At 43.4% G+C, this 24,982-nt stretch overlaps 1 protein-coding gene and 1 long non-coding RNA gene across 2 annotated transcripts in view; one reads left to right on the top strand and one right to left on the bottom strand.

Moving 5' to 3' along the window:
• GNA14 (G protein subunit alpha 14) overlaps positions 1-24,982 on the bottom strand; it is a 224,165-nt gene that overhangs the window by 29,677 nt on the left and 169,506 nt on the right. The gene's annotated exons all lie outside the window — the stretch shown is intronic.
• Positions 1-24,982, top strand: part of LOC105738457 — a 76,717-nt gene that overhangs the window by 5,451 nt on the left and 46,284 nt on the right. The window contains exon 2 of the long non-coding RNA XR_001114260.2: positions 3,654-3,872. This is a non-coding gene — a long non-coding RNA (uncharacterized LOC105738457). The remainder of the gene's footprint in view (positions 1-3,653; positions 3,873-24,982) is intronic.

Genomic DNA, 24,982 nt, shown 5'->3' with positions numbered 1-24,982 from the left:
TGTGTGTGTGTGTGTGGTACATGTACCCCTCAGGGCAGGGATCTGCTGTGGTCTGAAAGTTTGTGTCTCTCCAAAATTCATACGTTGAACTCTCATCCCCAACGTGGAGGTATTAAGAAGTGGGACTTCTGAGTGGTGACTAGGTCATGAAGGTGGAGTCCTCATGAATGAATTTGTGCCCTTTTAAAAGCGGTCTGAGCTGGGCACATTGGTTCATGCCTGTAAGCCCAAGGACACAGGAGGCTGAGGCAGGAGGACTGCTTGATGCCAGGAGTTCAAGACCAGCCTGGACAACATAGCGACACTCCTTCATCCCTAAAAACAAATAAACAAGTAACCAGCCGGGTGGTGTGTGCACCTGCAGTCCCAGCTACTTGAGAGGCTGAGGCAGCAGGATGGCGTCAGCCCAAGAGTTCGAGGTTACAGTGAGCCATGATCGCACCACTGCACTCTAGCCTGGGCAACAGAGCAAGACCCTGTTCCTGAAAAAATAAAAAATAAAAATAAAAAGAGGCCTGAGGGAGCTTGTGTGTCCCTTCCACCATGCGAAGACACCAAGAAGATGCCATCTCTGAGGAGCACACTCTCACCAGACAGTGCATCTGCTAGTGCCTTTATCTTAGACTTCTGCAGACTTCCCAATCTGCAGAACTGTGAGCAGTAAACGCTACCCTTTATAAATTACCCAGCCTAAGGTATTCTGTTATAGCAGCCTGAATAGACTAAGACAGATATTAGTCTCTTTTCTTCATTAACGTACTCCCATGTGCCTAGAATGGTGGTTCGCACATCAATATTCTTTGAATGAATAAATGAATCTTACCTGAAAATCTTTACATTCAATAAATACTGATAAAATGCATTGAAGTCAAGGAGCAATATGCATTAACAAAATGCAACAGTTCATGAAAATGTGTAACTATGTGCACCAAACTCTTAACCAGTCACTTAGAAAGATAATCCACGTGTATGGTTGAAAAACAACAGCAAGAACAGCCCTGAAGCTACGACAGGATTCCTTCAACAAATGCAGCATTTAGTGAGAATTTATGGAACTGAGCAAACCTGAGCAATCATAAGCCTGCAGCCACCACAACAAATACAGCAACATGGAGTGGGGAGGCCCAAGCATAGCACAGAGCTTTTGATACGCTAGTTTTATTATGAGTTTCCAAACAGCGGCTTTAGGATACACTACCTGCCAAATACAGACAGTTCAGTGGCAACTGGGGATCCATTTTCTCACAGGACAAAACTGCTCAGACTCCAGCCGATTCCATAGCTTGTAAAAGTCAGAAGTCTTGCTGCAGTTTCTGCTAATGCTCAGAAGTGAAAGCTTCATGATTCAGTATCTCTTCTCATTTGCACAGGCACAAAGCTCAGGCTCCTCGCCCGCTCCGTGCAGCATCCGATCTCGAAACCTTGGATTTCACAAGGAAGAACCGCACTGCCCAGCCTTCCACTGCCTGCATAGTTCCACCCCACAACCCCTGCTCCCCTCTCTCTACTTCTCCTGAAGCTTTGGATTTGGTGGTTCCAAAGTCTTCACCGTTTGTTATAAAAGTGACTTCCCCTTTCCTCTAACACTAAGACATAAAGGAGGAAGTCTCAGATTCTACCCCTAAACTTGTGAGTCTGATCTACTTTTGTGAACCCCCTTTGTTTTTGGGTGGCCCATCATCCATTCTCTCTCCTTCGGGTTACAGCTGAGCTTGGGAGAATAACCTTTCGCTCAATGTGTGCATCTTGGCACACCTGTTAATTCAGGTCTCCTGCTCTCCTGTGGCTAAGTGCCAGGCCACTCAGACTTTGCTGAGCTGTTGAACCTTGAGGGGAGTTATCTGATAATGGTGGGGACGGGGAAAAGGAACAGATGAAATTCTTTTATTTTGGTGGCTACAGGCCATCAGGAATTTTTTTTTTTTTTTTTTGGAAGTGAGACCCCAGGAGTTTTCAGGTTCCTGCCCATTCTGAGACTGTTTCTTCAGCCTGCTCCTTGATTCCGTGACCTCACTATAGCCTTTCCATAAACTCTCTTCTGCAAATGTGAGTCAGTTTATTTCTGTTGCTTACAACCCAGAAACCTGACTGTCTGCCTCACCAGTAGAGCAAAGGCCTTTCTAATGGGAACAGTCAGGGTCAACGAAAAAAGTTGTTTTGCTTTTAACGTGACACATATATTAGCATCTCCCATGAATGTTAAGTTTAGTTTGGGAAATGCCCTAGATGTTCTGGATTTTATTTCTGAATCTAGTCAAAGGCTATGGATTCCAGCCATATGGTTTGCATTAGTTTTCTATTGCTGTGTAACAAATTGCCACAAACTCGGCAGCTTGAAACAATACCTTTTGATGATCTCAAAGTTTCTGTAGGTCGGAAGTCCAGGCAATGGTATAACTGGGTTCTCTGTGCAAGGTCTCACAAGGCTGAAATCAAGATGTTTGCTGGCTGTGCTCTCATCCAGAGCTCAGGATCTTGCTCCAAGCTCATTCAGGCTGATGGCAGGATCCAGATCCTTAGGACTGTAGGACTGAGGTCCCTGTTGTCTCATCAGCTGTCACCTGAAGGTCTCTCTCAGCTCCTATAGGCTGCCCTCAGTTCCTGGCCATGTGGCTGTCTCACAGCATGGCAGTATCCTTCTTCAAGGCTAGCAGAGACTCTCCTTGAACTCTAGATCTTCTTTAATGGGCTGATTAGGTCAGAACACCCAGGATCATCTCCTTTTGATTACTTAAAGCCACTGATTAGGGACTTCATTACATCAGGACTTCACTTTGTATATCCTATAATCTAATCGTGGGAGTGACAGGCAACACTGTCCTGCCCACACCCAAAGGGGAAGAGATTATGCAGGACGTGTACACCAGGGGGCGTGAATCTCAGAATTCTGCCCAGCACATGGTCTTGTTCCCAGTTCTCTGGGGAGCAAAACTACCTCTTACTTTTCCCTCGGCTTATATTTTTAAAGTGTCTACGATACCTCATATAGGGTTATTGTTAGGGTTACTGTCTCTGTTCACATGATGCCCCACATAAGGAATATATATTCTTGGAGTTAAGAACCAAGACCCATTATGCTTCGCTGAGAGACTGGTAGGTTTTGCCTTGTGATCCATAGGAATCACATGAGTGAACCTGATTCTCTTTTCACTTTAGCTAGTGGGAAACTCAGAAACAAATATGTGGCTAAGTCTAAGTAACTGAGTAGAAGTTTATGAGTATGTGTATCTTACAATACCTGTGTTTCATTCCCCCACAAGCCCCTGCCCAGCCTCACTCTTTCATTTTAATTCAAAAACTTTTCTGGCACTGACTACTATTTTAAGGTAGATAGTCTTATAAGTAGCCTCTAATGTGTTGTATAAGGAAATAGGGTATACATAAAAATGACATAAAATAATAATAATAGCTAATCCAAACGGAGCCATTATTGTGACCACCTAGTATAAGCATGATCACATATGATCTTTACAATCACTCCAGGAAATAAGATACTTTCATATCCTTATGTAACAGATAAGGAAACAGATGAGGCCTAGAGAAGATAAGAAGTAGTACCAGAACAAGCATTCAATTCCAAGCGTGCATGACCAACAGAGCCTAGGCTGTTAACCATCACACCCTATTGATTTAAATACATTTACATTTTAAAGGGAGGAAACAGTGGGGACAGTTGGCTGCCTATGAAACTCTCCAGACTAGAAAGAGACCATTACACATGTTGTCAAGCCCAGAGGAATTGTTTTCTGCACACCAAGTGCTCTTCTACAACGTAAAACAAAGTTCTCTGAAGTGCAGAACTTGGTAATAGCTAAACCCCGCTTAAAAGTAGAAAAGGGAGTTCCAGAAATAGTAGAAGGGCTTGGAAACAAGTAAATAAGCATTTTCCTTGGTAAGTTATAAACAGGTGTAAGAGAATATCTGACACCAAGACCCAAAAGCACGATGTGACTGTTTCCACGTGGGAGGACTTGTTAATATTCACCGTGGAACTGAGGAGTAAAGTATGTTCTTTCTAAAACAGAGTATGAAAAACTAGAGTTGATAAGACACATTCTGAAGGTACATCGCTGATGCCAGCCCACATTCTTTAACCCTACTCCAAAGGATATTATTTATACAATAAATATAATATAGTTAGTGGAAAATGTTTATTATAGTAAAAATACAATATTTACAAAATAAATCATCTAATAATTATTGTCAGAGGCTTACATCCATATCAATATCAATGTGATGTTTATGAAAAAAAATAAACACGGCTGACTAGTTTACGTACTTACGTAGGACCATAAATAGCCTTGACTAGGGACAGCCAGGACTTAGGTTTCATGCCTGTGACTCACTAGGATTCACTGTGACTCACGACGCCACGTAGTGGCAGCTTCCACAATTGCAAGTCCATTAACAGAAGCAAGACCCAGGGTGCTTACTTTATACCTAACACCTATAAAGTTTCAGCCAGAGCGACGTAGTTAGGTTTTATCTTGAAGTCTGTTTCAGAGCTAATATGAAGGTAAGAACCCCAGGCATTCTGACCCTTTCAGAGAGTGAGAGCAAGAGTGAAAGTGAGAGAGAAAGAGAGAGAAAGAGAGAGAGAAGGAGAGAGAAAGAGAAGGAGAGAGAGAAAAAGAAAGAGACTGAGTTAGAGTTTAGTAGAAGGCGCATCTTTGCTGCAGCTTTTCAAGTTAGTAGAATATTATCACCAACACAAAATGCCCCTTGGGGGACTATGTTCTATAAATTCGAATTTTATTAGTAGTTCTTTGAAGTACATAAAAATTGACAAGAGAACTTCAGTTGCTTCCTGTAATTATAAAGTGAATGAGTGGTAAAGGGACTAAGCCCAACTGTGCATGCCCGTAAGCTTTCCATAGTACTCCATCAGTGTCTTATAGACAGCTCTGTGTGATGGACCGGCAATGCCCTACCGGAGTGTGAGAAAGCAGCCAAGAGGGCAGCTGATTTCCCTTGCACACAAGGACACATGTGAGGTTGTCCTACTCTTTGCACTGAATTTAACTTCATGTTTCCAGTGACCACATTTCCCACTGACATGCCTTTTACTTCATAAGCACCTTCATCTGGGCTATAGACACCCTCACGCCCAGCCTGCCACTCTTCATAAATTTTCAAAATCCTGCTCCAATGATAATTCAAGTCTAGTTTTGCAGTAGTTCTCCCTCAACACCAAAGCTTACATATTTTTAAATAAAAAAGTCCCCCTTGGCTCGCAGAGAATCATCCAACAATTCCTTGCTCTGCTTTTTTTTTCTTTTTCTTTTTTCTTGGTGTTTCACTTTTTCCACTCTTTTCAATTGCTTGAAAAACTCTTAAGCACACCAAAACAAATATTTGGGTCACAGCTTGCTTTAATGATGTGCTTTTGAAATGGTGGTTTTAATCCTGGATGCATTTTTGGTTGTTGTTTTCCTTTTGTAGTGATAGCCCACAGGCATTTCTGCCTGGGATCGGGATCATAATGAGGGGAACAGGGCACCCCAGATTTCCCAAGGGCCTGCTTATTAACACCCCAGCCTTGCGTTCCTCAGAGCATATGTCCTGGCTTTCCTCTAGATGGCACTGTGGAGCAGAGGCGACTGTCAGGGACCCGCATCTTCCTCTATCAGCCATTACCCACTTCTCTGCAGGTGAAACCAGGCCCAAGTGCACAGCTTTGAAGGGGAAAAGAAAGTCTCCTGGGAACTCTTTGCAGCCTAGGGATAATGTGGAAGCAGTGGATGTTCTGTCTGGGTAGCAGTGTGGCGGGCTAGGAATGGGCTGGCCACGCGCGCCTGAACCTGCCGTGCGTTTCTGATGGATTAGTGACTGGTGAGAAGACCCCATCACAGTGGGGCACAGTTAGCGAAAGTTCCGGATGTAGTTCGCCCAGATATCAAAGTCTCATCAGAATATGGTTGCCAAATAAAAATACAGGACATCAGTTAAATTTGGATTTCGGATAAACAGCAAATGCTTTTTTAGTATAAGGATGCCCCACGTATTTGAAGAGAACTTGCACTGAAGTCTCTTCTCAATTTACTGTACTGTTTTCCTAGAGTAAAGATACTAAGGAAATCTGTGCACTTTTGTATCAGAGATTGTTTATCAACATCGAGGGCTTTTCTCTGGCTTTCAAAGCAAATTTGGCATTAGCAGGGCTACATCCCGAGGGGACACAGCAGAAATCAGTGCCCATTTACTCCTGAACGGTATCTCTACTGTGCTTTCCAGAGTTCCACAAAGTCCACCTCTCTGCAGAACCTAAGCTCCTTTTATCACAAGCTGGAGGGGGGTTTGTCCTCTTCTCCCCCTTACCCAAGACTCTAGCCCCACCTCCTCATGGCACTGTGTCACCAACAATAGGTCATCGCCCTCCGTCCCTCGCTCATGATAAAAAAGTAAGGGACATACGCAACAATGTGAATGTACTTCATGCCACTGAATTGTACACTTAAAAATGGCTAAAGTGGCTGGGCGTGGTGGCACGTGCCTGTAATCCCAGCTACTCAGGAGGCTGAGGCACAAGAGTCACTTGAACCTGGGAGGTAGAGGTTGCAGTGAGCTGAGATCACGTCACTGCCCTCCAGCCTGGGTGACAGAGTGAGACCCAGTCTCAGGAAAAAAAAAAAAAAAAAAAAAAAAAGAAAAGAAAAAAGGCTAAAATGGCAAATTTTATGTTAGGTATATTTTACCACAATTAAACATAAGGAGCAGGGGGATTGTCTTACTGTAAGATTGCCTGCAGCTCAGCCCAAGCCCAGCCTGCCCTCATCTCAAAGTCTTCTCCAGTGCCCTCCTGCCTGGGGAATCCAGGCAAAATGACGCCTGGCCTTGCCTCCTGTCTGCTTCCATGTGCTCTTTCCTGGGCAGTGTGCAGACCCAGGATGTCTCCCTTTGCAACTTCCTCCCCCACATATGGCCCCAGGCACCGCCTCTTGCCTCAGGAGACCCCACTGCTCTCAGGCCCTCATCTCCAAGGTCCCACCCGCAAGCTCTTTCCTGAGCTCTGCACTGTCAGTCCCACTTGCAGGGGAGGCTGGGCCCATAATTTCTGCTATTTATGAGCTATTAGCAATGCCTGATCCCTCAACAATTTCATTTTTTATTTTCCAAATGTCAAATGAGCTTCTCAGCAGCCAAGCATAATAATGTGTCCTTATTTGACCCCAAACTCCCCTGACTTCCAGGTACAAGGCTTTCTCACAGCCCATGGGGCCTAGAAAGTGCCTTATATCCTCCTGGCATCTCTCGCCCAGCCTCTGCCAGGCATTCTGTGCCCTGCCCATCCTGCTACCCCACTGTGGCTGGGCAGAGGAGACCGGTTTGTGTCCTGGTGCGGGCACCAATGGGTCTCGTGGATCCCCTATAGCTCCCTGCACTTCTCATGGACAAGTTCATTTCCCTCTCTGCTTTGGTCTTCCTGTTCTTTTTCTCCCATCCTCCAAACCTCCCATCAGAAAAATTCCTCCAAACTAGTGAGCCGAATCGTGTCTCCATCAAATTATCTCCTCCTGGAACCTCGGAATTTAACCTTACTTGGAAAGAGGGTCTTCGCTGATGTCATTGAAGTACGGATTGAGATGAGGTCACGTTGGATTAGGATGGACCCTAAATCCAATGAGAGTGTCTATAAGAGACAGAAGAGGACAGAGGGAGACACAGGGCGGAGGCCGATGTGAGGATGGAAGCAGAGATTGCAGTGTTGTGTCCGCAAGCCGAGGAATGCCAAGGGTTGCCGGCCACCAGCAGAAGCTGGGAGAGAGGCATGGAAAAGATTCTCCCTTGGAGGTTCCGGAGGGAACCAGCCCTGCCGACACCTTAAATTCCGAGTTTCCAGATTTCTGACTGCTGGCCTCCTGACCTCTGAGAGAATAAAATTCTGTTGTTCTAAGCCACTCAGTTTGTTAAGACAGCCCCAGGAAATTAATTCATAAACCAATTGGCAAAACTCTGGACAGATGGGGACCAATGACTGAGCCTTGGCTGGGAGGGCGTCTGCAAGCAACTGTGATGGACTAGAGTCCCTGCAGGTCCTCACAGGAGCTCCTAGGAGAGAAAGGGGTGTGGGGACAAGGATGCAGGAAGCAAAGGGAAAGAAATGAAGGGGCCAAAAAAGCATCTTTAGCCAGACCTGCCCTCTGACTACACCTCGGCTATGGGGGATGGAAAGGGTGTGCCCAAGAATTAAAAGAACGAAGTACATTATCACCAGCACAGGCTGTGGGGCGTGGATGGAAGAGCAGGGGCCAGGTCCAGTGTCATTGACTTTGTTTTTTTTTGTAGATTGGATTTATTTATAGCACCTCTCCCTTACAGGTCTCACCGAAAAACCAAACCAAATCAACCCAGTGGGATCACAGACGTCAAGGGCTCAGAAAATAAAGTATAAAGTTAATTTGTTCACCCTAAAGCTGTTCTCTAACTCAATTTATCTAAGGGAGACAGTTCCATTAGCTGTGATAAGTGGCAGATATCCAGCCTTCACTTATGCCGATCGGTCACTGAATGATGGGCCTTCATGAGTCCCAGGTGGGTCCCCAGCAGGCTCTCACCAGGCCCCCGCGGAGGGCTGCAGGGGGTGGCATCCGCTGTGAGTGCTGCAAAACTTGGCTGTCCAAAGTGAGCTCCTCAGACCAGCCACAGTGCATCAGCACGGGAGCAAGAGAGTTTGCTAACAATGCAGAATCTCAGCTCTCACCCCAGGTACTGACTCTGAAGCTGCATCTTAGCAAGATCTCAGGTAGTTCATTTGCATTGTTAACATTGAGAAGCTCTGGAATAAAACATGGGCTTGGCCTCAACAGTGATTCTTAAAACATCCCTCTAGAACAAAATTATTATATTCTCAAAAGTAAAAAACGGGGCTCAGAAAGCTTGGGCAACTTGCCTGATGTCACACAGCTTGTAAGCAATTGGGTGGGATTCCATCTTTGATTCCAAATTCATTTTCTTAGCCTCGCTCACCATCTTTATCAGAAGGGGTAAATGACAACACAGGGATCCTATATCATGATCTTATATCATAAGGATCAATTAGGAAGTAAATCATGATGGATACAGTCCTTGTAGCTTTATACTCACTTTTATTTTAAGGTACTGGCAATATATACCCCCCAAACATGCTTCTCTTAAATCAGCATGCGTTTACTGTTAGAATTTCTTGAACAAATAATAGTATCCCAGCAAACCATCTTTCCCTAAAAAACGCTCAGTGCTTTCTGATATTCTCCTGAGCAAGAGTAAAAGCCAAAGAACATATATATTGTGTGCTTTTTAATTCTTGGCACACAATATATAATAAGCACATGCCTTATTGTGTGCTTTAAGAATGTATGGATTCCTCTCTTTTATATAATTGCTTTCTATGTGCTTTTTTGTTGTTGTTGAGAAACTGCTATTGGGGGTCAAGGCAAGAGGTGGGTGTATTAAATCACATGGTTGCTACTGAGGGCTTTTAGGCTGAGACCACTTGTCCAGCCTGCATAGACAAGATTTTCTGAGTATGAACATGAGCTTAGCAGCATGATTAAGGCTTCTCTTGACTACCGAGAAGTAAATTTTATCTGGAAACCGACATTTTCATCAGATGTTCACCAGTCTTTGCCCTGCAGCTCTTTGTCCCTGGGCATGTGTTCAGCCAGACTCGGCAGCTGTGACTCTCAGACAGACAGTTCTTTTCCTCTGGGAGCTCTCCGGGGCTCAGGGCAGGTTGCTGGAATACCAGTGAGGGGGGAATCCTGCTGTGGTCACAGGCCCAGTGGCTCTTGCCTGGGAGGCTGACGGTACGCTCCCCCTTTCCTGGTCCTTTCTCCATTCTCCCAACTTCGGTTAGAAATGACTTAGCTCAGGCTGGGTGCAGTGGCTCATGCCTGGAATCCCAGCACTTTGGGAGGCTGAGGTGGGTGGATCACGAGGTCAGGAGTTCAAGACCAGCCTGGCCAAACTGGTGAAACCCCATCTCTACTAAAAATACAAAAATTAGATGCTGGGTGTGGTGGTGGGTGCCTGTAATCCCAGCTACTCGAGAGGCTGAGGCAGGAGAATCTCTTCAATCCGGGAGGTGGAGGTTGCAGTGAGCTGAGACGGAGCCACTGCACTCCAGCCTGGGCGACAGAGCAAGACTCCATCTCGGGGCGGTGGGTAGGGGGGTGGGAAAAGGAATGACTCAGCTCATCCTTTCTGCCCCTCAATCCCTGACTCTGTCATCCCCTCTCACCACCATCCCTGCCTCACCTTTTCGGGTTCAGGGAGAACTGGCAGCTTTAAACTTCTCCCCAGGGTCCCCAGATGCCCAGTCACCAAGTTCCTCCACCAGATCTGCTGCACTTAGTCTTCTCTGCGGGGCTCCGTGCCTCTCCAGCAGAGGAGTAACCCACTGGAATTCTCTCTTCTAAGGTGTCTCCAACCCAAGGGTAATAAACAACTCAAGGGTAATAAACAACTTGGGTTGGCAGCACAGATTAGGAGAGGGGGTGTCAGATCACTAAGCTCTGATCTTGATCCTCTGGTGCGAATGCGAAGTGCACCATTTCCAAATAGAGTCCTACTGGATCCCCATCGGATTTCAGAGCAAAAGTGACAGTGGAACGTGGGAATCTAAAAACTCCCACACCAGTAAGTAGACCTCCTTTGCTCTCTGGATGAGGAAAGATACTAGGAGTCCCCATCACAATCAGATGCGGCAACAGTGCATCTCCAACAGCTGACACACTTCAGGCAATGCCAATAATAATTCTCTACTCAAGACAGCCAAGAACCAGAGCTGCTCATAAAAAGCCTGGAATCAATGGATGTCACTTAAAAAAAGAAAAAGACAAATGTTGTATTATATGTGGACCAGTCAGTTCTCAGACAGATGCTAACCTTTGCTTTTAAAAATCTCCCAGCCCGGGGTAGGACCAAGGCCAAGGGGATTAAATCTAAGAAAATGGACCTTTATCCTTAACCTTTAGTTTTTAACTCCAGCCAAACATTTCTGTCATTTAGAAAGTGTGATTAACTTTCAGATAAGTGTTTTTGTTCCTTCAGCAAAGAACACATGTAGTTTCTCAACCAGTATCAGCAGCAACGAGAAATGCCTCAAAAATAATTATTTGGCTTCCATTTCAGGAGTGGGTGGTGGCAGAATCATGCCAGGTTCAATAGGTCAATACCCCAGAAACCCCCACCAAGGACAGGAAATATTGGGATAGGAGAGCAGCTTGGAAGTTGGACAGAACCAGGCTGATGGCTGAAATTTAGAAGGAATCCTGGGGCTCTCTGGCTTTATGTGGGTGAAAGTGAATGTATGGATTCCTCTCTTTTATATAATTGCTTTTTACATCAGCAAAGAAAAGAAAGAGAAATATATAGTTATAGTGCCTTTTATCATTACTTACATAATTACCTTTGCTGGAACTGGTTTGTTGTTGTTGTTTTTGTTTTTTTGAGACAGGGTCTCGCTTTGTTGCCCAGGTTGGAGTAGAGTGGTGTAATCTCAGGTCACTGCAACCTCAGCCTCCTGGGCTCAAGTCATTGCCCTACCTCGGCCTCCAGAACAGCTGGGACTATAGGTCCTTGCCACCAAGTTTGGCTAATTTTTGTGTGTTTTGTAGAGATGGGGTCTTGCCATGTTGTCCAAGCTGGTCTTGAACTCCTGGCCTCAGGCAATCCACCCACCTCGGGCTCCCAAAGTCCTGGGATTACAGGCATGAGCCACCGTGCCTGGCCGTGTGTGTGTGTGTGTGTGTGTGTGTGTGTGTGTGTGTGTGTGTGTGTGTTTAAATGTGGATTTGAGTTACCTTTTAGCATCACTAACTTTTAACCTGAAGACCATCTTTAAGTATTTCTTTTTAAGATGGGCTTCTAGCCATAGAGTCCATTTTTTTCTTTCTTAATCTAGGGATATTCTTATTTCTATTTCATTTTTAAAAACAATTTTTTGAGATACAATTCCCATACCACACAATCCATCCATTCAAAACACACAAGTCAATGGTTTTTAGAATATCCAAGGAGTCATGCCACCATCATTATGATCAATGTTAGAACATGTTGATCACCCCTCCAGAAAACCCCCATACCTATTAGGATTCTATGGGTTGAATTACATCCCTGCAAAAAGATATGTTGAAATCTGAATCCCCAGTACTGGTGAATGTGACCTTATTTGGAAACAGGATCTTTTCAGATGTAATCAAGTTAAGATGCGGTCACTTGTGTAGGCCTTATTCTAATATAAGCAGTGTTTTTTTAAGAAGAGGGAAACTTGGACACGGACACACAGAGAGGAGAATGCCATGTGAAGCCAGACACAGACACAGAGGGAAGATGGAGGCAGAGATTGGAGTTACGTGGCCACAAGCCAGGAAACTCCTGGGATGCCAGAAGTTGAAAGAGGGAGGGAAGAAGCCTCTCCTAGAGGCTTTAGAGGGAGGATGGCTCTGCCAACACCTTGATTTTGGACTTCTAGCTTCTAGAACTATGAAAGAATACATTTCTATTGCTTTAAGCCACCTAATTTGTGGTACTTTGTGATAGCAGCCAGATACTCCCCCTTTTCCTAGCCCTGGGCAGCCAATAAGACAACCTCTGTCTCTATGAATTTGCCTATTCTGGATGTTTTCTATGTCGGAAACCACACAATATGTAATCCATTGGGATTGGCTTCTTTCCCTTAGCTTAATGTTTTCCAGGTTCCTCCCTGCCGCAGGGCATGTACTTCATCTCTTTTTATTGCCAAATAACATTCCATTGTAGGAAAATACCACATTTATTTATCTCCTCCTTCGTTGAGGCCATTTGGACTTTTTTACACTTTTGGCTATGAGCATTCAAGTTTTTGTGCAGGTGTGTATTTTCATTTCTTTTGGGTATACGCCTAGGAGTAGAATTGCTGGGTAATTCTATGTTGAAGTTTTTGAAAGGACTGACAAACTGTATTCTAAAGCAGTTGCCCCATTTTTTATTCCCACCAACAATGTATGAGGGTTGCCTTCATTTTCAAAACATAGCTTTTCTACCTTTGCTTGATATAGGATTTTTTTTTTTTTTTGAGGTCTCAGCCTTCTACGCTCAAGCAATCCTCCCATCTCAGCCTCCCAAGTAGCTGGGAACAGAGGTGCATGCCACCACACCAGGCCAATTGTTAAAATGTTTTATACAGACGGGGTCTTGCCATGTTGCCCAGGCTGGTCTTGACCTCCTGGGCTCAAGCAATCTTCCCACCTTGGCCTCCCAAAATGCTGAGATTACAGGCATGTGCCACCAGGCTGGGTAATATAAGATTGTTGATTGACTTTTTTCATTGCCTCTGGCTTCTATTTTTCCAATGGGAATTCTGCTATTAATTTGATTAGGGTTCCCTTGTGCATAATGAGTAGTTTATCTCTTGCTTCTTTCAAGATTTCTCTTTCACTTTGACTTTCAGCAGTTCAACTATAATGTGTCTGGGTGAATGCATATGGCTTTCTTTGCATTGATCCCACTTAGATTTCATGGAGGTCCCTGGATGCTTCGATTAGTGTTTTTCATCAAATCTGGCAGGTTTTCAGCCATTATGACAGAATATTTTTTTCTATTCCTTTCTCTGGTCTTGTCCTGCATTCCATATGCAAATATTGGGGTGCTAAATGGTGCCCCATGTTGATCTGAGACCCTGCTTCCTTTTCTTTCTTCTTTCTGTTCTTTAGAATGCATAATCTCTCGTTATCTCTCTTTAAGTTCACACTGATTTTTTCTTCTGTTAGCTCAAATCTACTACTGAGCCTCTCTAGCAAGTTTTTAATTTCAGTGATTGTACATTTCAACTTCAAAATTTCCATTTGGTTCACTTTTATAATTTCTATTTCTATGTGTTCGGTCATTGTTGTCAGTCTGTTGCTTAATTCTTTAAACATGGTTTTCTTCAGTTCTTTGAATATATTCATAATAGCTGCTTTAAAGTTTTTGTTTGCAAAGTTCAACCTCTGGGGCCTTCCAAGCCTGTTTTTTGTTTGTTTGTTTCCCTTTCCTGTGCATAAGTCACACTTTGTTATTTGTTTGCATGACTTAGAGCTTTTTGTTGAGAACTGGACACTTTAGATAATACATGGTAGCAACTCTGTGTACTTACCCTTCCCTCCCCTCTTCTCTCTCTCGTCTGAGTTTGTTGTTTGGTCATTTGTTTGTTCGTTTAGGGACTCTGCGTGACTAACTCTGTGATGTCTATTTTCCCAACCATATGGAGCCTCTGAAGCCTCTGCTTGGGTGTTTCTCCCCTTCACTTGCTAGAGGCTGGCCCCTGAGTCAGCATAAACCACTTTTTGATCAAAGGTTGTGCTTAAGCCCTCTCAGCCAGTTAGGTTTCTTTGCCTTTTACCACTGTTGTGTGTGTGTGTGTGTGGTGTGTGTGTGGTGTGTGTGTGTGTGTGTGTCTTGGAGACTGCTTTCACATTTCAGGGAGTTTACAGTTTTGCTCCATGTTCAGCCAGGGACTAGTAGGTCAGAGCGTCTCTTTCTGGGCACTCCTGAGGGGGTGCAGAGTGGGGCAGGTGCCCGGCTGTTCAGATCACCAGGATGAGTGTAATTTTTTAAAGTCTGGATTCCTAGGAGTCACCTCTGGGTCAGAGTAGCTTGCTGAGCCGGGGTTTGCTCTGAGGTCATGCTCATGCCCTTTGAGTCTTCTCGCAAAGTCGTCCAATAAATCTACATGTTACTGATGGATCTGTTTGGCTTGGAGAATGCTTTCCATTCTAACCCATGACCCTCTCTGATTGTTCCTGAGTGAATACAGCCCGTGTACACCATGCTTCTGAAGCCCTTGGGGTGAACATCATCTCAGGAAGGGTATTCTGGGCTGTCTCTTTCCAATCTGCCATGTTGCATGTGGCTACTAGATTCATGGAGCTACCAGCCCCCACCCCTTAATTGCTCACCACCAACATGTCTACTGTGAATGAACTTAGGCAAGAACTGCTTCATGCTGCTTTCCAATAAAGTTACTCCTCTGGCAGAACTGCGGAGCTCTCCTTTTTTTTTTTTAAGACTAGTCAAGTGCAATGGAGCTCTCCATTCCCATTCTTATGACAACCTGCATCTCCCTTTAGATAGAACACCCAGCCACTACACCAGAGCTGGGAGCAGGGACAATGGCCCATTTCTGCAGTGAAACTTCTGCTCTACAAGTGGGCACTGTGTGTTAGGGTGGGGGAGGGAAAAAGTTGAGAGTACTTGGTTTTCTTTTCTTGCCCCCTCTTGGCATAAAATTTTCATCCATTTAGCACACTCAGGGGCCCCAGATTTGTCTTGACCTATCATGTCTGAATCAAACCCCTTGACCCACAAGTAAGCTCTAAGTGGGGAAAAGATCTTCTCAGCCACACTTGCCTAAAATAGCACTTCCACAACTCAGGGCTAGAGGGTATGAGATACCCTGGCAGCCTGCCCCTCTCAGAGGGGTCCTAGACTAGGAGCTGGGGAGTGGAGAGAAGCAGCCCCCATCTTCTTGGCCACATCTTCCTGGATAGACCTTCTATCACATGGACATGGGGGCAGGGGCATGAGAATGAGTCATGGCTCAAATGCTACCAACTCTTAATGCTCTTACTGACATATAGTAGATTTTCTTGAATAAATGTTTTTCCATTTGCTGTATGCTTTTAGGACAATTTCTAGAGGCTTTAAATAGTTGTTTATAATTTTTACCAGTTAAATGGCTGTTTCACTGGAGAGAGGGTCTACCAAAACCCTCACACTGCCATTCTGAAGGTCTGAAATCTTTCCTTTTAATCAGACATACACAGGTCGATCTAATTCTCTTTCGGTCACCGTCTAAAACATCCTTCAAGATCTGAAGTGGCCATCCTGTCCTTGTGTTGTGTTTGCTATATAGAGTAGACATTTCTAATATTTATTAATATTTCAAGAGTTTCTCTCTTTCCAGGAATGTGGGACTATTATCTTCCCCTGTGCTTCTTGAAGTTCGTATGACTATGTGATCTCATTTGGTCGACATAATGTGAGAAGTTTGTCACTTCCAAGCAGAATCATTTAATTGCTGCTGCATGCTTCTCTATCTTCTCTTCTCTGTTGCAACAAATCCTGGAGCCTTGTGATGATCATAAAATGGGAACATCTTTGTTATTCCAGGTCCTGCGCGGTAACTGTGTGAAGCACAGCCCTCACCCCTGTGGCTGGACATGTTGCATGAGCAAGAAATAAATCTTAGTTGTTCTAGGTCACTGAGACTTGAGTATTGCTTGCTTCTCCCGCATATCCTAGCCTATCTCAACCAGTAAGAGTGCTGTTCTTAAAACTCTCAACACATGCAGCACATTCTTGTGAATTTCAGCGGCCCTTAGCTAAAGTCAGTTTCATCTTTTGATGTGTGTATAAGATCTACGTTCCTTAGCAAGTCCACGAGGTGCTGCATGATTTGCGCCCTGCCAATCTGTTAGTCTCAGGTCCCTGTAGGATGCTTTACCTCCTCATTTCCTCTTTTGTTATATGGAGCTGCATGAGGCTCCCACCCCCATGAGTACTACCAGTTCCCTCTCTTCATTCTTATGAGACCTATCATTCATCTATCCAGACTTAGCATGTGCCCTATTCTTAGGGACAAGGAAAGCTGGGAGAGGAGGGTGGGGTGAAGAGAGAATAAATGAAATATTGCATTCATATATAAATTGTTTTGCAAGAGGGAGGGCCCAGAAATAGTCCTAGGATAAACTATGCTAAAAAAAAAAAAGAACTTTGCAGACAAATTAATGTAAGAATCAATTGTAGTTTTACACACTACTGTTATTGTGTCACCCTAAAATTAATTAAGACAAATTGCTTACAAGCACATATAAAAGTTTATACTCTCTACAAGAAAAGACAACCAAAAAAAAAAAAGTCTGGTTAAAGATTAGGATTAATCAGTCAGTTAGGTGGACAACCCTAACTTCCCAGAAGTTCTTAATCATTTAGGAGTATCAAAAAATCACCCAAGCATTTAATCAGGAATGTGAATTACTTCCCAGAAAGAGACTGTGCATTACATCATGCAGAAAGCTCTGCTGCAGACCAGGTTTGGACAATTTTTCTTTCACAGAAGGCTATAAAGAGACAGTCTTGGCATGGTTGGTTCTGGTTCACTCATCAGTTTTCAGCATTCCTGGGTTTTGTTTTCATTCATTCAAACATGTATTGAATACCTATCAGATGACTAGATGCTGATGTTATAAAAAGAAAGCCTCTGCCCCTTTGGGAATGATGGACACGTGCATACATAATTTTGTAAAAAAGCAAAACTGCACCTTGGTATGTTTGGGAGGCCATATGAGTGATGTTGAGGAAGCAGGTCTGCTTGGACTCATAGTGACATCAGGGAAAAGGAGGAGTAAAGAATATGCTTAAGGATGAAATACTTCTGTTTTGGACAGCAAGGAGTTATCAGGGCATCCAGTAACCTCCCCATCCTCTGGAGGCAGAGAATGCTCACGGGTACAGAATAGTCATGGCATGTTCAGGATGTTCACTGACCTTCCGGGTGGGGAGGACTGGGGTGGAGAGACAGTGGCCTGTGGGGCTAAGGAATCTGGATGGAGTCCTGAGGACATGGGCTGACACCAGGTCATACCAGGTAAAGAAGCACCCATCAGGTGACTCTAGAGAGTATCTCCAATTAGAAAACAACAGGAAGAGAAGAATAGGAGGCCGGGAGATAAATAAAGGTAACTATAATAGCACAGCTGAGAAATGATAAGGGTCTGATCCAATCCAGCAGCAATGTGAACCATGGTGGCTGTACAATACTCTGTCATGGATTCAATCAACATCTGTTTCCTTGCAAAGAGCTTAAAGGAGATTGGGGTATTAACACATCCACAAACACGACTGATTTATAAGACAGAAAGTGGTGAATGCCTATCAAAGCTATAGCTAAAGTGCTACAGAGGATTAGAAAGTACATTAGAATACTATAATTGGAGAAATCAGGAAAGGTTTCAAAGAGAAGGTCACTGTATTAGTCTGTTCTCACATAGCTAAGAAGAACTATACGAGACTGGGTAATTTGTAATGAAAAGAGGTTGAATTGACTCATAATTCCACAGGCTGTACAGGAAGCATGGCTCGGCGGCCTCAGGAGACTTACAGTCATGGCAGAAAGAGAAGGGGAAGCAAGCACATTTTACCATGGCAGCAGGAGAGAAAGAGAGCCGGGGAGAAGTGCCACACACTTTTAAACTGTCAGATCTCATGAGAATTCACTCACTATCACAAGAACAGCAAGGGGGAAATCTGCCCCCATGACCCAGTCACCTCCCACCAGGTCCCTCCCCAACATTGGGAATTACAATTCAATATGAGATTTGGGTGGGGACACAGAGCCAAACCATATCGGTCACCTTTGAGATGAGTTGAGAGAGCAATAGGATGAATGCTGAGATGGGTTGGGCTGTTCAAAACTGGAGGGATAGATAAGCAAAGATCTGGGAGTAAGAATGTGAAGGGACAATACTGGAAGGTATTAGGTTCAGCCCTAGCAGGAAATTACATGGAAAAGAAACACTGGGGCCAATTAAGGAGAACTTTGCATGCTATGGAATTTGGGCTCAATTTTAAAAGTAATGTGGAGCTATTGAGGTTGTATGGGCAGGGGAGTGATGAGATCAGGACAGTGCTTGAAGGTTGGTCTTGCAACAAATTAACATTGAAGAAACTGATGAATAGGGGCCTCCCTAAAATCTGGGCACTCTGTGTGGGTGGACAGCCCAAGAATGCAAGGGCTGGGAAGTGTGAGCAAATTTGACAGGAGCAAAACAAGTGGACTCAACATGACCCATTAAAGACTGGATAAAGGAAGCATGGGAGAGGAAGGTACCAACATTAAATAAACTTGAAAGACTGATAAGAAAGATAACAGCATCATTATGAGAAGGTGAAAATCAGAGGAAGAGCAATTTGGGCAGGGACAGTGGGTGAGGAGCTTGCTACATATTGTGTTTGGGGTACCTGGGATACATTTTAGGGGGGATATTCAGAAGGGTAGTTGAGAACACAGGAGAAAAGTTAGTGCTAGGCCTGAGACTGGAAAGCAATCACCAAAGTCACTCGCTACAGTCATGCAGGAGTCAGGATGAACTATTCACACAGTATATGCATAATACCGCACCTGGTGTTTAAGGACTTGTAAAGGTCATAAAAAGCTATTTGTTTGTCCTCAAATATAATGGGAGCAGAAGGTACACACCCAGAACATTATTATGAGCAGGTATAAAAAATATACAAAAGATAAAATATGTATCAACTGCATCAGTAAGTAAGAAGCAGCATATTGGGGTTGTTTGGAGTCTGTTTCCCCATGGAATCACCACATTAATAATAATATGACCACAGGCTAATTCTCTTGGAGTTATATTTGTCTTTTTCTGGAATTTGACAAAGTGCTGAATCTGGCAGTGCTTGTCCAAGTAAAACCAACTCCATACAGCTTTACACCAGCTCTGTCACTCAGCCCCCAAAATGAGTTACAGATAAAATACCCTTGGAAATCCATGCACTAGGACTTCTGATAAAGTGTCATACTTTGGAAAATGGATGACAGCACATCAGCACTTTCTTTGCTAAGATGTTTTAACATGTCATCAGGGGAAGGTGTATTAAGCAGAACCATGATACTATTACTGTCAAAAAACCCCTCTCTGTTCCCTGAATCTTTCATGGCATGGACTCAATGACGTGATGGAAAACTGCATTTCTGAGCCCTCATCTTCCAAAAAGAAATGTCCTGGAGGTTCCAGCTAGGACAATTAGGCAATAAAAAGAAATAAAAGGCATCCAGAGAAAAAGGGAAGAATTACAATGATCTCTATTTGCAGAATATGTGGTCCAGCATATAGAAAATCCTAAGAAATACATTTTTGAAATATTAGAATAAATAAGCTCAGCAAAGACACAGGATACAAGATCAATGTAAGAATCAATTGTAGTTTTATACACTACTGTTATTGTGTCACCCTAAAATTAAAATGTTGAAGCCCTAAGCCCTAATGTGATGCTTTTGGAGGTAAGCCTTTCAGAGGCAGTTAGGTTTAGATGAAGTCGTGAGAGTGGTGCTGTCACGATGGGATTAGTTCCCTTATAAGAGGAAGAGACATGACACAATTGATCAATCTCTCTCTCTCTCTCTCTTCTCCAAGCCCACACACAAAGAAGAGGTCGTGTGAACCATCTGCAAGCCAGGAAGAGGGGCCTCACTAAGAACAGAATCTTCTGGTGACTTGATCTTGGACTTCGCAGCCTCCAGAACTGTGAAAAATAAATGTCTGTTGTGTAAGCCACCCAGTTGATGGCATTTTGCTATAGCAGCCTGACCTGACTAAAACAACTAGTAATCAACATTCCAAAAATGAAATTAAGAAAACAATTCCATTTAAAACAGCATCAAAGAAGAATAAAATACTTAGGAATAAACTTAACAAAAGAAGTACAAGACTTGTACAATGAAAACTACAAAAAATTGTTGGAAGAAATTAAAGAAGATTGTGAATGAGCACAATTGCTCATGCCTGTAATCCCAATACTTTGGGAGGCTAAGGTGGGCAGATGGCTTGAGCTCAGAACTTCAAGACCAGCCCGGGCAACATGGAAAAAACCCATCTCTACAAAAAATACAAAAATTAGCTGGGTGTGGTGGTGTGCCCCTGTAGTTCCAGCTTCTTGGAGGCTAAAGTGGGAGGATGGCTTAATCCCAGGAGGTGAAGGTTGCAGTGACTCAAGATCATGCCACTGCACTCAAGCCTGAGTGACAGAGCCTGACCCTGTCTCAAAACAAAAACAAAAACAAAGGAAATTAAAGAAGATCTAAATGAATGGAAAAACATCCCACATTCATGAGCCTGGAGACTTAATATTGTTAAGATGGTAATACTCCCCAACCTGATCTACATATTCAATATAATCTCTGAAAATTTCACCTGGAATTTTTTTTTTTTTTTTTTTTGCAGAAATTGACAAGCTAATCTTAAAATCCATATGGGAATGTAAGAAAACCAGAATAGCCACAACAACCTTGAAAAAGAAGGACAAAGTTGGAAGATTCACGCTCCCTGATTTTAAAACTTACTACAAAGCTACTGTAATCAAAACAGTGTGGTACTAGCATAAGGATAGACATTTAGGATAATGGAATTGAGAGTCCAGAAATAAGCCCTCAAATTTATAGTCAACTGATTTTATTACAAAGGTGCCAAGATAATTCAATGGGAAAAGATTGTTCCATTGAATTGTACTGGGGCAACTGGATATTCACATGCAAAAGAATGAAACTGGATCCCTACCTCATACAATACACAAAAATTAACTCAAAATAGATCATTTGTCTAAACTGAAGAGCTAAAACTATAAAACTCTTAGAAGAAACATAGGCATAAATTTTTTTGACCTTTGGTTAGGCAGTGGATTATGAGATATGACACCAAAAGGGAAGCAACAAAAGAAAAAACAGATAAGTTGGACTACATCAAAATTAAAAACTTTTGTACTTTAAGGAACACTTGTCAAAAAAGTAAAAAGACAACCCATAGAATGGGAGACAATGTTTGTAAATCATGTATTTAATAAGTGACTTCTATTCAGAATGAAGAACCCTTACAACTCAGTAAGAAAAAAGTAAGAATGCAATTTTAAAATGAAAAAAAAATTTGATTAGGCATTTCTGCAAAGAAGATACACAAATGGCTGACAAGCACTTGAAATGATGCTCAGCCTCATTATCCATCCAGGGAACACAAATCAAAACCACAAAGAGGTACCAGCAACACACACTGGGATTACTGTCACCAAAAAGTAGACAATAACAAGCATTGGTGAGGATGTGGAGAAATCGTAACCCTCATACATGGGTGAGACTATAAAATCATGTGGCCACTTTGAAAAATAGTTTGACATTTCCTCACCTAGTTAAGCGTAATTACTAAATGGCCCAGCGGTTCCACTCCTAGGCATATACCCAAGAGAACTGAAGACAAATGTCTACACAAAAACCTATTCATGAATTTTCACTGCAGCATTATTCATAATAGCCAAAAAGTGGAAACAACAAAATACCCATACTGATGTATGGATAAACAAAACATGATTGTTGGATCACACTGAAATATGATTTGGCAATTAAAAGTAAATGAAGTACTGATACAGGTTACAAAGTAGATAAGGCTTAAGAACATTATGCCAAGTGAAAAAATCCAGTCACAAATGGCCACATATCACATTATTCCATTTATATGAAATGTCCAGAATGGTCAAATTCATAGAGACATAAACTGGATTAGTTGTCACCTAGGACTGGGAGGCCATGGAAATAGGAGCATGATGGCTTAATGGGTCCAACGTTTCTTTTATGGGGGACATAAAATTTTGTGATCCACACCCAAGTTGGCTGGCAGCTGTTTGTGTTGAAACAAGCCCAGAGGCAATGAAGAGACAACTCATCTATATTGCTTCTGTCACTCAGTGAAGGAAATTCAAATAATGGAATGCCACAATAAGAACAGGTCTGACATGGAAGACAAAGTATTGATATAAACCCTCTTCTCCAGTGTGGCTATACAAGGGAATTTGCTCAACTGGTATTCACCTACACCCACAGTCAGGCTGTGGGTGTATAATGAAAAGCAGAAATAGTTGCTATGGTTAAGAAAACATGGTCACTAGGATCAGAACTTGAAAAGGCTTAGTTGGATGATAGTGCTTGTGACATTAAAGCAAAATGACAACACCTGTCCTTGAGTAGTTATTGCACATTACCTAAAATGTATCCTGGGGATGAATGTGGGGCTCAGGCCCTAGGAGAATGGCTCTGGTCCTTCGGTAAAACATTAGAGAGAGCTGGGGGAATCTAGCTGTGAAGGCAGTAAGTAGTCTGGCTCCAGAGGAGGGTCTGAGAACTGAGCATGGACCCTTCCTTCTCTCCTTGCTCCCCTCTCCTCTAAATCTCACCACTTCTCTTCGTTCTTTCTAGAGCATCCTCCCAGGGAAAGGATCAGGTTGAGATAAGCAATCATCTAGGGCACAAAATTTAAGGGGACCGGACATGCATTCTCGGGTCTCTGCAGAAACCCCGTGCACCTAGGAGTGCATATGCTGCTCTTGTTCACCAGACACATCTGGAAAGGAGACCTACGTGGGCTCTAGAAGCTGCTCGGTGCTGTGGGTTGGGGTGTTGGGGTTCTGGGGTACCCAGAGATAGAGGGATGCAGGCATGGTGGACATATACCCTTAGCCCCTTAAAATCGTCACCTCAGTAGGTAGGACACAGCAGGAGCAGGCCTAAGTGTGCCCTTGAGCTTAGACTTCTGATGACTAAATTGGCTTGGCAGAAATACATGTGACTAAGAAATGCAAAAAGAGACGCTCTGCATTATAAGTAATTTGGGAAACTGGAATTCAAACAACAACAATAACTTAGCTTAGATGGGTTTAAACAGGGGAGGGATGTGGTCAGAATGCTTTAGAAATGAAAGAATCTGGTCCTTAAAGTAGCACCCAACTTCCTGGGGAAATGATTCAGAATTTAGATTTTCTAAGATACTGAAATGACAAAATCACACCAACAAGATTGCCTCTCTTGGTACGTTAAAATAGCACAGAATATCAGAGTACTGAAAACCCAGCATCGCCATCTCTAGGTAATGAGGGGGAGGCGCCCTGAGAGCAGGAAATGACATCTTCATCTCTGGGGAGGCCACAGAGCACAGCAGAGCAGCTGGCTCATTGTTGTCTTTTGAATGAACAAAATCAGAATACCAGTTCACACACAGAATCGTAAAGCTCCCACACAGGAGTGTAGAGGGTCCACATCTAGAAACATTTGCTGTATAATTGAAGATTATATTTGTGTCAAAGAGGCAGTGTGAAAAGAATAAGGGCCATACTGCCTCTTACACCTGGTGACTTCAACACATATGCTCTCTCCTGAAGTCTTAATAAAATGATAGGATAGTAGTTTGTTTGTTTAAAGGCAAGTCCTATAAACTGAAAAGGATAAAATGAATTGGAAATATTGTGGAGGAGTAACAAGAAAATTTGCGAAAATGGAAGAGATGCAGATGAGTGAGTGCATAGCACTTAACAGGAGAGAAAGCTGAAACCTTGTATCTCTTGGGGAGAAACCCAAAAGAAGTCAGTGGGTTTGTACCTGGGAACATTTCAAGGCTCCTTCTGGGTTAAAGGCCCACCATTTAGAAAGGTGGTGGTGTTCCTCAAGGCAGTGGGGTTGGCTCAGGGAAAGACTGCGTGAGTAATAGATGGGTTTCCACCCTCCACAATCACTCCACCTTGTCAGGATTCTGCAATTTGCTCCCTCAGCCAGAAGACATGCAGGCACCAAGTATAGTTTAAGGAGGAAGGTGCATTTTGAAACCACATATGGGCCGGGCATGGTAGCTCTCACGAGTAATCCCAGTACTTTCAGAGGCTGAGGCAGGTGGACTGCTTGAGGCCAGGAGCTCGAGATCAGCCTGGGCAACATGGCGAAACCCCGCCTCTACTAAAAATACAAAAATTAGCCGGGTGTGATGGCGTGCACCAGTACTCAGGAGGCTGCGGTGGGAGGATTGCTTGAGCCCAGAAGGCAGAGGTTGCAGTGAACTGAGATCATGCAACTGCATTCCAGCCTAGGTGACAGAGCAAGATCATGTCTCAGAAAAAGAAAAGGAAAAAAAAAAAAAAAAACAGATATGTTAAGTAAAAGTCCATGTGTTGAATCCTGAGCCCTCCAGCCTCATTCCCCTGCTCAGAATATGGCAGCCAGAGTTGAAATCAGAACATTCCTCAAAAACAGACCTGCTCAGGAGAAAAAGCCTAATAATTAGAGGCATTTGAAGCCTCATAATAGGCCACCATCTAATCACCCACCCATAGCACAGAACTTCCTATCCTCTTTTATAGTGCCTTGCTTCTAAGAAAGAAGGAACAGTCAAGGTTAGCAGGCAGTTAAAGACAATCTCCAAAATAAAACAGAAAAGAAGATACA

Source organism: Nomascus leucogenys, chromosome 1a (assembly GCF_006542625.1).
Source record: "Nomascus leucogenys isolate Asia chromosome 1a, Asia_NLE_v1, whole genome shotgun sequence".
Taxonomy (NCBI): domain Eukaryota; kingdom Metazoa; phylum Chordata; class Mammalia; order Primates; family Hylobatidae; genus Nomascus; species Nomascus leucogenys.
Note: the sequence above shows the minus strand (reverse complement) of the source record. Positions and strands in the feature narration are given on the sequence as shown.